The sequence below is a fragment of the Schistocerca cancellata genome, chromosome 3 (assembly GCF_023864275.1).
Source record: "Schistocerca cancellata isolate TAMUIC-IGC-003103 chromosome 3, iqSchCanc2.1, whole genome shotgun sequence".
Lineage (NCBI taxonomy): Eukaryota > Metazoa > Arthropoda > Insecta > Orthoptera > Acrididae > Schistocerca > Schistocerca cancellata.
Genome location: NC_064628.1, coordinates 44,191,584 through 44,207,711, shown reverse-complemented (window position 1 = coordinate 44,207,711; position 16,128 = coordinate 44,191,584). Strand labels below are relative to the sequence as shown.

At 40.1% G+C, this 16,128-nt stretch overlaps 1 long non-coding RNA gene across 1 annotated transcript; it reads right to left on the bottom strand.

The window, feature by feature from the left end:
• Window positions 1-12,812: 12,812 nt before the first annotated feature.
• LOC126176029 (uncharacterized) lies at window positions 12,813-15,722 on the bottom strand. Its single transcript, XR_007535637.1, has 2 exons — window positions 15,664-15,722; window positions 12,813-13,082 (listed from the first exon to the last, which is right to left on the bottom strand). It is a non-coding gene; the product is annotated as an uncharacterized LOC126176029 (long non-coding RNA).
• Window positions 15,723-16,128: the final 406 nt, after the last annotated feature.

The following is a 16,128-nucleotide window of genomic DNA, read 5'->3' as shown; positions in this document are numbered from 1 at the left end:
TGCCTCGCCAACACCTCACAAGAAGTTCATTAGTGCGATGACTTCTTTTTACAACCATTTCTGTGAACACAACCCCTGCAGTTCCAAACTGAAGTGTTACTCATGAGAGGGGGCGAAATGCTGCTGTACAACTCTACCTCCATGGAGCTGCTGAGGTGGGTTGCAGATTTATAGTATCTGCCACTGACAAACCATGATTACATTCATTAAGTACACAAGGGGATGAGTAAGTAGGTATACAGAAGATACTGTTATATTATTATTATTATCTATCGTGGAAGATATGATAGAAATGAAATGAGAATGAAAAATTTAGTATAGAAAATAGGTTTATGAAGTCACAATAACTGCAATGTCTTAAGGCGCCCAATATCCAAAAAGTACAGAAACTGCTGACCTTCAACATTTGCACTTTCCTGTAGTCTCGTTTGTACAATCTGGGACACGTAGTTCCTTTTTTTTAATATCTCGGCGTGCTTCTGTTCTTAATTGACATATTTCACAATGGTATGTGCGTTTCTTGCAAAGAATTTATCTTTGATAGCAGCCCGAAAGAAAAAGTCCGTTGAGTAAAGTCTTATGATCGCGGTGACTATTCAGTTGGCCTTCGTGAGGCTATCCACCGATTGGGTAATACATTGTCAAGAAACCACGCTCTGTTAATGCCCAGTGGGTATCATGACCATCCTGTTGGAACTAGAACTCTTCATTAGTGTGCTGTACACGTAATTTTGGAGTTCCACTATCCCACATCTTAAGACAGGCGTCTTACATAGCAGTCGTATGAAAAAAGAAGAAAAAAGGCCCAATGATCTCTTAACAAGAAAGGCAAACCCAAACTGTAACCCAGAGTTGACTCACTTGCTTTTTATTCCCAGTATGGTGATTTTCAGTGGCATGGTACACACAGTTATGACTATTAACAGCGCCTGACAACTTAAAATTTGCTTCGTCATACCAACAAATTTTCCGAATTACGCCGTCACCATGTATTTATTCATTCAAAAGAATCTCACAGAATTCTAAACGGTGATCTTGAAGTAGTCTTGTCCAATACAGATGCAAATCTAGAAGTTGAATTAGACGATCTAAGGCCAACGGGAGGTATCCAGCTCAACACAGGCTCTCCGTTGGATTTCTTTGGGCTTTGGATAAATCCCTGCGCAGCTAACTTTTTTTTTTTTTTCATGAGTAGAAACACTCACCGATCGACCACTGTTTGGCACACTACAGATATACCCAGTTCAATCAGATTTGTCACGAAACCTGTAAATTGATAGTCTACTAGATGGAAATGTATTGAATTCTTCTGCGCATATCTGTCGAATTATTCAGCGTTCTGTCTTCCAGTGTTGTTCACTAATCCACTTCCGTTGGTCTTTGCTTAAATTACCAGTCATGATTATCAGAATATCTGAAAAAATTAGAAAATTATATTAGAACAGATAAAAATATACTATAGATGCTGTATACCTCTTCTCTCCTCTCTCTCCCCCCCCCCCCCCCCCCGCTCCACAACATCGTATTGAATGATTTGAGCTATGTAGCAGATGAACTGAAATTAAATTTTATTACATTCAGTATATGTGTAAGGTGTGCTGTGTAAAAAATCGGAATAAATTAAAAGCAAATTTACGCCCGGAAGAGCTTTGTTTTTATAACAACTTTTATTCTCTGCTGAAAGCACCGGGCGGACTGTTGCAGAATTCTGTTATTTCTGTCCAAATATTCCAGTAGGCTGGGAGTTGGGTAAAGGGATTCCATATTAGGACTATTTGGGAAGGGAGTCCTAGTCCCGGCATTCACTTGATAAGCATTCCATGAATCTTCGGAGGAACCGGAGATTTTAATTATTTATGCATTTCATCAGACAGTTTCTGTGAAGTAGGGTGTAGACAAGTAGCTCTGTGGTAGCAGATACGAGCTTGCTGCATACTGATAGTGGTTGTGAATGTGGTCGGAGGCACTGTTGGAATATTGTCGTAGATATAATATCTTTGACAGGCTGCCACCAGGATCTAGTTACCAGCCAGTGTAGTGCGACGGTTGCATAATGCTCGCTGGGTGTGTCTTTGCCAGAGGCTGGAAGTGGCCCTAGAGGTGACTCCTGATTGCGGAACAGCGAAGCTATCATTCAAGGTTGTAACGCTGTCTCAGGTGAATTAAGGGGCTCCGGAACGCCCTATACTTGCAATGTTAAAATAACGCTTATAAATTACATCTTTCCTCACAAAGTATTTGAGGTAGGAAGTTGAACTTTTTACAGATTATTTATTGGAATATTGGCTACAACTTAACACAGGGATTTTACAAAATTTTAGTTCAGTTATTAAAGATGATTTTTTTTCAATTGTAATGAAAATTCACAACATTTTTTTGCAATTTTTTATTTATATATTCAAAAATATTTAGTTTTTTGGGAAAAGGCCGTCTTAAATTATGCACAAGGTACTGTGTGACATTTACTGAAAGTTTGAAACAAATATGTTTGGAAGATCCTTAGAAAACATGTAATTAGTATGAGAAAATAAAAGTTTTGGGAATCGAGCGACAAAGATTGGATTAACTTTTTAGTGCATTCCAGGTCCATAGGATGGATTATCTTCATCCTCTGCAAACTCCTCCTCCAGCTTCCTCTTGTTCCTCCTCCTGTTTACTCTTGCTTGTATTTCTAGACTCTTTACAGCCCTGTCTGCAGCCCGAAGGCGTTCCTTGTCTAAAGCAAGCATCGCTCGTACCATGTTAGAACCTATCTTCATTCCCATATTTCTAAATACCTTGCACCTTACAATGTTGCCATCATTGAAAGTCGCAACAGCATCATACACACCAAAGTGAAGTGTTTCTATTCCAACAAATACAGTCTTGGGGATTCTCGACCATATAACACTATTTACACTTTCATTGGGGTTTTGAGTTTTTCCGTGAATACACTTTTTCAACAGTTCAGGTGCTGCTAAGTCTCTGAAAATAGGTTAGCCACAACACATACTTTATCTCACATGACTAAAATGTACCTGATGAACACGGACGTTAATAATAACACCATTTGACAGCAGTTTAACAGCGCCACAGTGGGTCACGCCCATGTAGAACACATTTCAAAAAAAATTTAAAAATAGTTGTAGTCTTCGGAATTGAATAAATTATATATCTATTAAAAGGTAATAATCTGCAGATTCAGAAAACGCAAAAAAGTAAAAATTGAACTTTTCATGATTTTGAGCCTTTCCGGGGCCCCTTAAGTTTTTTTATAGCTTAGACACCTTATTACGACTTTTTAACTATAACAGTAGCCTAAAATCGGGTACAGGCATGCGGAAACAAATTATCAGACAAAGTATTAAAAGTTTGGCGTGTTTTTATCGTGCTTTAATTCCTAAATAAATGGAAGACGATTTTCGAAGAGCATCTCACCAATTAAAAGTCTTATGTACCACAATGTTTTAAATATTAAAAGAAGAGGCGAGAATGACTATTTGGTGGAGCAAGGAGCTAGTCAAAAGTGAAACGGAGCTATACTTTAGAATGTATTAGATATTTCGATTGTCAAACTAGTTATTATATTATAGACTTAGAAATAAAAAACTCCAGATTTGAAAACATACAATGTGTACCAGGAACGCAGCGACCAGCTTCCTATGGAGCAAATGGCTCTGAAGACTATGGGACTTAACTTGAGGTCATCAGTCCCGTAGAACTTAGAACTACTTAAGCCTAACTAACCTAAGGACATCACACACATCCATGCCCGAGTTAGGATTCGAACCTGCGACCGTAGCGGTCACGCGGTTCCAGACCGTAGCGCCTAGAACCGCTCGACCACTCCGGCCGGCTCCTTATGGAGCAGGGGCACTTTATAAGGATTGAGAATTGCATAGCATCCCAAGCTCGCAAACATCAGGAGTAGTCGTAAGTGGTAGCAGAGGTCGAAGATCGGGAAAGAAACAAGAGAGTGATTCATTTGAAAGATTTATTGGACATAATGAGTACAGGTGTTGTACGACACGGATACAGCTCTAGTGTTACAATAGTTGCTCCACGTTTACAGTATCAGACACCACGCGTTCCTGAGACCAGTGTAACACCTACTACCGGACACGCTGGAACACACCGGGAGTGTCGTTGACTGTAAGAGGTGTGTGATCCATTTTTAGTCAATAATTGGTCACGTATTCGGTTCATTGATAAATATTCCGATTCCTTCCAGGCAAATAGGTTGGTCGTCAGGTCTCTGAGTGAGTGTCATCTAAATTATATTGGCTGGGCGGGTCGCGTTGTACGGTGGTATAACAAGGCCTTTCGGCCCACGGAGGTGCGTAAGAAACAGTTATATCTTTATGGTGATACAAATATCGGCAAGTCTACCTTAATTGAAAAAATTCTTTCCCGCAAGCAACACGTGTATCTACCATTTTGTTCAGAATTTGGTTTTGGTGGATATGATGCCCGTGTGCATAATGTAATTGTTTTCGAGGAATTCGAGTGGTCCAGGTGGAGGCAATATGCCTCGATTTTGAAACGTCTAGTTGAAGGACGGCCTGTTACTGTCAATGTAAAGAATAAACCAGGAATGGTAATTAAACATCGTGGCCTGGTGATATTTGTATCAAATGAATATTCAATTGGTGACGAAGCATTGATTTCACGTTTGAGTGTAATACATGCTGATTGTCACATTTTGCATTGTCGTTCTATGAAGGCGGAATTGGATGCGTCGGACACGTCGGATGTGGAAACCCCGGAGGAAGTTATATGCATATCGTCGGATGAGGATGTACCGCAGGGTTCGCGCTGCACGCCCGAGGCGTTGGATACGCCGACGGACCAATCTGACTAGACCTTACTTTGGTCGTATGTGTAGATGGCGTACAGAATATACACAGACTGATGGTGTCAGGTTTGAGTATGGTAAAATGGGCCTTGCTGAGAAACGTGATGAAACCGCCAAAAACTTTGCAAAACTAGAGCATTATGATATTACGGACGAATTTAAGTTTTTTTCTAATAAATATGCGTCAGTAATTATAAATAGTTACTTACGGTTATAGGATTAATGTTAGGATTGAACGTTTGACGTTGGATGAAAGAGCTAACAAAAAATATTTGAGGATCAAGGTGCTTTGGGAAAAGTTCGTATAGCATGTACTAATAAGATTGGTGCTTTTGACCTTAATCCGGAGCGTTCTGCTGGCGTTCCAGGTCCGTTGCGACCAGATCCGTTTGAGACTTCACACGATCGCGGTACATGAGGGATTTCATGGCTCCCACAGAAAGAAATCATGGCTCGATAAATCCGCTCGGCGTTTCTCTCCAGTACTCTAGTGTACAGTAACACTTAGCGACGTAAGATGACGTTTGCTGTGCAATTCTCCATCCTTATGATTTTTCCCACCTCCCTTAGAAGTTTGCCGCAACATTTCTGGGACTTCCTGCATGCTGCATCCCGCAAGACGTGTTGAAGAACAAGATATAAAAATAACGTTCTCCTAAAACATGGCATTTCTGTAGATGTTTTACAATAATTAATAGCCGTAGCGCAAAGATTGTTTTGTCCTTAAGTCCGACGTATTATGAGGCTTTTAAATTTTGTTTACCAGTAGAAATATGCATGTCATTGTAGATATTTGTACTTGTAAATATTACAGTGATTTAAAGACTCGCTACTTTCTGCGCGCAAGTGTTGTGGACGAGGACATCTGCAGTAATAATATTGTTTCGATGAGATCAGCTGACACATATCCAGTAAACCGATTCATTTCACGTCATATCGATAACGGAATCGTTCATTTGGGTAGTGGGACATGTAACTAACTATCCAACTGACTCAATAAAACAACAGGTTTATGTACTCGATACTGAAATTGGCGAATCCACAGTTTTAATTGCTTGTGAAGAAACTGTCACAAACGGCAAAATATCATTTATTTAAAATGACAGGTTTCGTCACATACAGTGATCCATCTTCAGATTGATTGCACCATTTGCTGGAGCTGGCGACGTGCTGTGCAGCTGTGTGTTGTCAAGACGATAACTGTAAAAAAAGGAGAAGTTGTCGTGTTGACAACAGAGATCTGCTCACTATGTCACTTGCACCAGCAAACGGTAATAGTAATTTGAGCTACTGAATCTGCCGAAACGGTATTTTGCGATCGTGACTGGTTCTTCATCAGTAATTATCACAAGTGAAATCACTGACACTCCCATTCATTTTTGGTTAAAATCATGTACACTGTTTTAATCAATGGAGTCACACCAGAACAAGTGAAATAGTTTGTAACTGTCCATACTTGCTAAAGTCCACCAGAATCCAACAGCATTGTCGGCAGGAGGAACTCGTCTGGGTTATGTCGACATACTGGTCCAAGTCTTTCTGTTTGACCCCACTTCGACGACTTGCGTGTCAATTTGATGCGATGAAAATAATGAGGACAACACAAACACCCGGCCTGTTCTTTACTGAATCGCAGACAAAACAGGTATAGAAAAACATCAGTCGATCCAGAAACAGCACTCTGATGCGTCTGCCATGATGTTTTCCACCCTGCTACTTCCGTGAAGCTGTAGGGGCAAGACAAGTTCTCCAACGATTCAAGGAGCAGATTCTTCCTCATTTTGACCTAGCCGTCGAAATTTGGTGGGTGGTGCGACTTATGGTGTAACTTTTCAGCGTTCTCATTGAATCTTTGGAACACTTGTCTTTCCCCTGCAGCTTCGTGGAAGTAACAGGCTGGAAAATTTCTTGAAACGTGGCAGACGTGCTAGGGGGATGTACTTTTGGACCCGTTGATCTTCTTCCATATGTGCCTTGGCTGCGATTCGTAGTAGGGGACAACCAAGGTCCATGTCTGATCGTACTAACGCTCTAAAGATTAAAAATCCACATAGATACTTCATTGATCATTGGGTACATGGCAAACAAGATAGTACACGATCTCTTCCAGATTTCATCTAAGGGATGTTTCCAGGTCAGCGGGAGATCAAAATATTTTTCAGTCGGAGTCCATGGTAGTGCTGTATTTCGCTTCTTGTTATGGAAAAGCGTGCAGTAGTTTTCCGTTGTTTCCAGCTTGCGTGATCGATTTTTCAGTGTGGTTCGGAATTATTCATTCCCTAACAAATCCAAATTGGTATATCTTAAACCTTCCAAAAAGGTCTTTCGTGTTGCGCTGTGTTTTCTGAATATGTATAAGAGACCATGCAGAATCAATACTGTTCTATGTGTGTGTTCGATGTGGTAATATAATTCCGCCATAATAAATGTCTATAAGATATGATCTCCAGTTAGTCTGATTCCCTATCAGGGACTGATTTCCTTTGTAATCTATCTTCAGTAAACTCTTCAGCCTATTCCACGGAAGACTTCCTGCCACAGAAATTTCCAAGCAGTGTACGGCGCTCCTAAATGAATTATATATCTAAAAAGAATCGATTTCCACTCTGTAGTCATACAGAGACAATAGTCTTTTACCGTTGTGCGTTCAGCCATCAATTTCGGTTGATATGTAAATTTTGGCATGGTTTCGTACGACAATGCACGTGTGGTGAGCGATGATAAGATAGAGAAGTCTGAGCGATCGATCAAAATCCATGTGATATGGTGAAAGAGGTAATCGTCCATAGAATAGCAACATAAGCCTTTGATCACCTTAGCGATCCTAGCATCTAATAAGGCATCTGAACCTAAATAAGAACGTAGTTCATTTCTCGTTAACCACTCTTAGCCTTTGTCGGATAATGAATACCAGCTTTTAAGTTTAGTGTAGTCACATACCCTGAAGACAGAGTGGAGGCACTCCCTTAAAACGGAACCTGACAAAATTTACAATTTGCAGAGTACAGCCATCGATACGCTACTAAAAAATTCTACGCAATATCGAATGATGCCATCAGTATGGAAACAAATGAACTACAGTATGAACAGAAACCAAAGTAAAAAATCAGGACCCTCACTACATTTATGTATTAAATCACCCTTTCTCAAGCTCTTGGTCCGCAGCTCGTGGTCGTGCGGTAGCGTTCTCGCTTCCCACGCCCGGGTTCCCGGGTTCGATTCCCGGCGGGGTCAGGGATTTTCTCTGCCTCGTGATGACTGGGTGTTGTGTGATGTCCTTAGGTTAGTTAGGTTTAAGTAGTTCTAAGTTCTAGGGGACTGATGACCGTAGATGTTAAGTCCAATAGTGCTCAGAGCCATTTGAACCATTTTTTTAATCAGGCTCTTGGAGTTTTGTCAACCGAGAACTGAAGCAAAGCAAATACAACGTCGATTATTACTAATTCGAAGTAGAGGAAATAAGACAAAGTAAAACAAAAAATAATCACATATAGACAAAACACTGAAAAAGTTTTTTAAATTATCAAATCTTTTATCTTTTCAAATAATAATTAATAATCGTTGCATAGTCTTCAGCTTTCAGCTGCGCTCTTGTCTAGTTACGTAAACTATAAATCAATATATATCTTTTGGATCTGCAGCTCTCATCTTCCTTTCCGTGTCTGCAGCTAAATTGTACGATATACGTTCTGCCTTTTTGCAAAATCACTGTTTCTTCTATTTCCTGAGTCATGTTTTGGCACCTCTGTGCCATCATCAGTGTGTCTTCGTTATCGAAAACTGCAAAACAGTGAGTATGCATTAGGCTGTAACTGGTCTGACGAAGTGAATACATAAAGAAAGCTTTTGTTCATTTTGCTTCTTAACGTGATTTTACTTTACATGGTTCTGAAGGAGCATCTGCATGGTGCAATGCACTGGTAGTCGGTCATCTGAAAACCAGAAGGTGTACATGTGAATTTCATCAGCAAATTAACATATCCCTTGATTTCTAAATAACGTGATTTTGGCGTGTCAAAATGTGTTGCTTACATATTTGTACTTACTCACGTTTTGTTGTGACCGGTCCTTCTTCTTTTGCGTTTTGAGGGTACCGCACTCACATGTTATTATACTGCGTTAATTTCCTTTCTTATATACGCCTTTTCACGTCGAAAAACGAGGTGAGCGCTACGTGTTGTGGTTCCTAACCCCGTCAACATTCATTTGTCCCCAAGAGAGTTTGGCGCCGAATTTGAATTTTGTTTACTCTCTCCCTCTCTCTCTCTCTCTCTCTCTCTCTCTCTCTCTGTGTGTGTGTGTGTGTTTGTGTGTGTGTGTGTGTCGTGTGTGTGTTAGGTGGTGGTTATGGGCTATTAGGTGGTCAGCAAATGTATGGATGCTGTTACTTTTCGGTCTCTGAGGTGTTCTGAGTATCTTGTTTTAAAGTTCCTGCATGTCTCTCCTATGTATACTGACTGACAAGTGTTGCAAGTGAATTCATATATTCCTGATCTGTTGAATTTATCTGTGGATGTGTTCTTTGTTTTGAGCTTTTACGTGTTGTGTTGTCCAATATCCTAAGTCCTTGTTTCTCCAATATGTTGCCTACTTTGTGGACAGATTTGTTACTGTAAGTGAGTGTATGCCATTTTATTTTTTTGTGTGTTATTGTTCTGTTGTTTCTTATATTTGCTCATTGTTTGTATGTCATGCTGATCTGTGTTGTGCGTTCGTTCTTTTTCTGTTAACAAATTTGTAGGTTTAAATTCTCTATCATAAGTAGCTTGTAACCATTTTCCTCTGCTATCTGTCTTATTGCGTTTTGTTTCTGTGTGTAAGTCTGTTTGCTTACGGGTGTTCTGTTCAATCTGTAGAGCATGAATCTGAAGCTTGTTTGCGTGTGTGTGACCAAGTGGATTGACATATTGTAAATGGTGGTATTCATGCTTTTCGGTTTCCTGAATACTGTGAAGTCATGGATGTTGTTCCGTTTTTGCAAGGTTTGATCCAGAAAATTTAGTGTGTTGTCTCTTTCTGTTTATCATGTGAAGTGAGTTTCAGGGTGTAATTTGTTTATTTCATTGTGTAGCTGTTCTATATGTGTGTATGTGGTTCATTAGTCAGAGCGTATTATGTTATCGATGTAACACTACCAGTAAATGATATTGTTGCTCTTCACAAACGCCTATGGTTTACCTATGTATTCCTCCTCATTCACAATCATTGTAATGTTCCCTCTGTCTGCACTTGTTGGTATGGCATTCTTTTGTTTTAATTTTTGTTTTAGCTTGTTGGTCATGGTTTCCTCTGGTGAACAAGCGAACATCGACTGGGTTAGGAAATACAGCAACATAATGCTCACCGCATTTTGCGAAGTGAAAATGAGTTTATAGAAAAGGAAATTACACAAACTACATTAATGTGTGTGTGCAGTTCCCTCAGAAAGCAAAAGAAGAATGACCAATCACAACAAAACGTAATAACAAATATATACACAAAACGTTTTGACACGCCACGACCACGTTGTTTAAAAGTCAAAGGACGTGTTAACCCACATTTGAAATTAACATTTACATCATTTGGTTTGCAGATAACATGCTGACAGTGCAGGACGCTATACTGATGGCCCTGCAAAACAATATAATGTAAAATTACGGTAAGAAGCAAAATGAGCAAAAGCTTTCCTTAGGCTTCACTTTGCTAGATCAGTTATAATCTAAACTATGTCCAATTAATAGAGTTTTCAATAAACAAAACCCACTGATTCTAGCACAGAAGTGCCGAAACATGGTTGAGCAAAAAGAAAAAAGGGATTTTGCAAAAGGTGGAACCTGTATCCTAGAATATAAATTCATAATTTGCTTTGCTACTCCTTTCATCATCGTTGTATCACATTTACCATTATTCCTCAATCATTTATTGAAATAATATAATAATAATTTTCGCCTTTGGAAAAACACATGAATGATTTTATCGTATAAATTAAGCCATAATACTTCACTAAAGTGCCTGCAAGACATATTTGAACTATTATGGTAAAACTAATTAAAAAATTCATTAGTGAAAAAAAGTGAAATAATTGGATAAGATGCCATTGTTGGCTAATTTTGAGCTGTTGGTGATTTCCAAGTGAACACGTGGATATGACAATACATATTTATTATCATATCCTACATGTGGCCAAAAAAAATTAGAAAATTGCTGAGGGTCATTCCAATGAGTCCAACTCACTATGTTTTTGAAAATTACTCATCATTTTCTCTTTATTCTTCATTTCATGTATGGTCTATTAATTGCATATGTACGCTTACATGTTTATGTTCTCTTTGAAATGACCGCTAGCTAGCTTCAAATTGGTGGTCAATAGTAAACTTATTCAAAATATTCCATAGTTTCACCATATCTGCCCTTTGATCGAGGTTCAATGATTGTAGTCGCAAGTACGAGGAAAACATTTTCTGTTGTGAATACTTTTTACAGATTGATTGAAAGCTGATGCATTATCTAGAGTGGGAGAAAAATTCGCAGGATTCAGTGAGCGTCTTAGTTATGTGGCGTCACCAAGCAATTTACTCCGACGTAGATTCACTTGGTTTAAACTCTCCTCTGGAAGAGTTGAAACACCTAACGCTTAACCGAACCAATTCGGAACTATGGAACTGTGCAAAACATTCCATTAGCCTTTTACCATATGTATTTTTCTTCCAGCATCAGTGGAATATTGTCAGAACGTCCGCTCATCACGTTCACTTATTCCACAATCTGATCTTCTTTAAAGAGCATTAACAATATCGATAACATCTCTGTGCCATACACACATACACATACAATTATACATTCTTTGAAGATAAGATTCAACATTTATGTGTCAAATAATCCTCTGTATATCTATCGTGAGCAAGTGAGATTCTGATGTGTTACACTAATTGACACCGTGGTGCAACACTCTTCTGTTGCAGTGGACATCTGCAGCTCATCTAATGCATGAGACCACGTGTTTTTAAAAGGAGTATCCAGTGAGTGTCACTGGAGAACTGCAGCCATCCCACATACCCCTTCCGCCTCCACTGAAAGAACTGACCGTCGTAAAGGGATCTCATGTCGTACTACATCACACAGACAGCTGAACTGATGGAAGTAACCCGCAATCTGTAATGGATATTAGCTACAGCAAATGGTCCCAGGGCCACTTGTCGTGAACTGTGAAATCCATTTGGCCATTCATTGCCATTCTCCTCACAACTAGAAAGTAGAAGGCTCTGGATTCTAAAAGTTTCCAGTAGTGTTGTGTCTACAATTCGCGATTTTTTGTTTTGTTTTACGATAAAGTGTCAGAAGTTAATACGAATATCAGTGTAGAAAGTAACTGCACATGTCTCAACGTTCCTTGCATTACATCAAAACAACTTTAACGAAATTAAGCAAACTATACCCCCACAGTAACGTACGCTGTAGCTAGCAGGAACTTGACATGCAGTGATAGCATTGGTATACCTGATTATTAACAGAGTTGTTCAGTACTTTAGAGTAAGAAATTGTGTTCCTTTTCCTCTTTCCCTCACTCTCCCACTAATGATCAGATGCTTGGTAGACTCCTGTGTATGTCTGTGGTATCAAGAAACCGCGTAAATCGCTCTAAGCAGTTTTTCCAACAATGGCATTCCACCATATGTACATTGTTTACAGACCATAATTTAATTCTCGAAGCAATAGACTACTTCTTCAACATATCAAGTGTTATTGGAAATTTCTCGAGACTTTTCTGCGGAGAATGTGGTCCGTTCATCTTTCAATACCCCGAGTTCTGAACCTTCACGTTTAGAGCTTTGAGTCAGTGATTTGCCAAAGATGAAAGGGATAAGTGTCTTTTTTTCCACTAGTGTGATTTAGATACTTGACATGGGATTTCGTATAAGTATATTGCTTGGATGCATGGCTGCATCACATCAACAGGAGGAGGAATTGGAATTCACACAGGAGAATATTAAGACCAAAATAAAGCAGAGAAAAGAAATTTATTTCATAAGTTTTGCCAAAATGTGTCTGTGGAATGAAACAAATGAACTGTAGCCAGAATCCGACGTGGTCCTCAGCAACTTTCACAGTGTCTGCCTGCTCAGCCGTAGAGGTATCCGTAGTAGCCCGGGTAGTAGTACTGCTCGCTGGGACGCAGGGCCTCACGAGCAGCGCCTTCCTGGGGTCGTGGCAGAGGGTAAGGGATGGCCAGAGCAGCGCCCACCAGCGCCAGCACCACCAGTAGCAGCACCTGCAAACACACAACAGGGGTAACATCGCTGGTAAGAGATAGACAGGGGAAGCCAAAAGCCAGGATAAACAGCCAGCACCACCGCCACTAGCAGCTTCTGTGCAAAGGAAAATGACACATCTGGTCGGAGAGGAACAGATAGGGCCAGCCAGATGATACTCGCTTTTGAACAGACTCCGGATTTCCCATCTTCTGCACGATTCCACACAGTAGCGAGCGCATTGGAACCATCACATGCCATTTGACTGGCATGGTGCAAGTGCAAGGGAGTGGCTAGTAACGACGAACTAGACACAGCAATAGCTCCTGCTTACTTAAAATTTGACCATTTCTTGAAACACAGCAGGAAACGGCATTAAATCCTATCACTGAGCACACTCCTAATGTGTTTGAATCAATTTACGAGTTCTCATACAAAACCGGTATGTATGGATATATACACACTTAGCTTGATTTTTAAGTAAATATGTCAGACAAAGACAAAAATATCCCCCAAAAATATCATGTGACTAAACACAATATAGTATATATGAAGGTAGTATCTGTTCCCAAAAGAACAGATACCATTGATGACTGAGCAGCTACTCTAGAATGAAATGATAATTAAATCGACATCCGAGCTGCTAACAGGCGTTGAAATATATCACTGGGACATGTTCAAAATTTGTGCCCCGACCAGGACTCAAAACTCAGATCTCCTGCTTACATGGAAGATGCTCTATCCGTCTGAGATACCGAGGGCACAGAGGATATTTGGCCTGCAGGGAGTTTACCTTGCATGCTCCCCGTGAGACCCACATTCCCAATATGTCCACACCACTACATTCATAGTGCGCCTAGTAGATGTTTGCAGATGTTTGCAGATTAATCTACCAAATCCCGTGCGAGTCGTTCGTACGTGTCTTTTATTAAAAGTCTGATTTTATAGTACATTAAATGTTACACTTCAATTCCCCCTGCTCCTATACAAACTCTTTGTTATTTACTGTGGCAATCACTGCTTTGTAGCCAGCTGATATCTGTTGACTGACGATACAAAGACAGCAGTTCAGGAAAAATCTTGTAGTAGAGCCGTAATTCTTCGGTGGTTGTAAAGACACAGCACTGTGCAACGGTTTGCTAGCAGTTAAGCTAGACCTGCCAACACAGCATTGGCAATTGTATCAGTACCAGAACAAGACGGATTTTCGACACATTCCACGATGTCCGAAATAACAGTAGTAGCCTTGAGGTCTGTTTCGCTTTCGACGTCAAAGTCGAGACAATCCATTTAGCGTTTCATGGTTTGTACTAACTATTTCAGTCGATGCTGGGATGATTCGCTCAACCCACGGACGTTTATTTCTTCTATCCTTTCCGAATCCAAGTTGATGCTGAAGTCACACTCGTCTAGCCATCAACAGAGATTTCAATAAATCTCAGTTCTGCTAGTTTCCAAAGCCAACACTACGACTTTGATTACTTACCTAACAGTGTGTCTGTTGCTGAACCCGTCTACGCAATTACTGAAAGAAACTGAAAATGATTAGAAACGTAATTTGCTTCATATCTTGCACAACGTATTTGTAGAAAGACTGGGAAAGGACATTACATGAATAAAGATTCACAGCTGACCTGTTATACTGTTTAGACAGATCACCGACAGTAATAAGTTTCTTTAATAGAGACTGTCACTTCTTTCTTCACATAAGAAAATTATTTAATGTAGACTAACGATAAAAGGCAAAGTGTAGAAACGACGAGTCCTACCATAGAGACATACGTGGAGTTGCAAAAGAGAAATCAGTCGCCCATAACTATGAGTGAATCATAATTTTCAAGGAAATGCAGGTTACAATATAGGAGTGTTCATTCTGAATTGCGATGCTGCTTTACAAAGGAGTAGACCGACCATTATGTCTCTATGCCGATTTCCGTATGTTTGCCAGACTGTCGAACTGCGCTATTATGCAACCACCACAAAACAACATAAAATTTATCTAGCTCCATTTGTGGGTGAATTGAACAGGTAATTAAGGGAATCAGAAAGTACTAGAAGTGTAGGAAAGCAGTGTATGTGTGTACAACTAATATCAATGAGCATATCATGCGATGTCCAGAAAAAGTTAAATAACTTGGCAGTGAAAGGAGCATCAGAAGACAGAGAAATATTGTAGTATATGATGCGTGATTATCAATGAGGCTGAATACTATGGATTTGCAGACACAATATTTGTAGCAATCTATGAGATCGAACACTATATCATATAAGTCCAAAGAAGGAATGGGGGGATTTAAAAATTATCTTAACAATAACGTACAAAACGGAGACCACAAAATATTGTGGCAACTCAGGAAAAACATTTACATTTTACAGACAATTGTACACTCCAGTAGTGTCATTGTATTTTAAAGACGATGTCGAAACAGAAACGAATGAGTGATAGTTTATGTCTGCCTTTTATACAACAGAAACTATATGTCTTTACAAATACTTATCATAAAGACATTCCTTCACCAGGCATGGCTTCCCTCACTATGCAAACAACGCTTTGCAGTAAGTCGAAGATTACCGTGCAAACGCCTATTTTGGCGTACTTACAATGGTCTTCATGTTGGTTGCTCGCAGTTGCTCTGACTGGAACTGATGCTTTGCCCCACTCGACGCCTGCTTTTATAGCTTACTGGATGGGGGCTGCGGCGCTGACGTCATCTTCTATACTAGCTGTGGTAGGTGCTAGGTAGGGTTGGTGTGGGAGGGGATGGGGAGGAGCGATTGTCTTGCATAAGCGACAAGGCCTTGTCGGCAAGTCCTAGCATAAAAACCTTGTCCTCGCGTGCCCTGCGGCTATGCCGTGGCAGCCTCTCCCAGGAGCAGCTGACTCTGAGGTACTCGTCAAGTACAAGGCGTCACTGAACGAGGTATTTAGGTCTGCGTCAGGTACGACACTAACATGACACTGTCTGAGGAGTGACAGCATTTTTTCACAGTCTGAAATTTCAGCTCTTAAGAAAAGTATGAGTTGATATGAACCCTTCTGACGTAATGGGACACGCAATGGGTCGC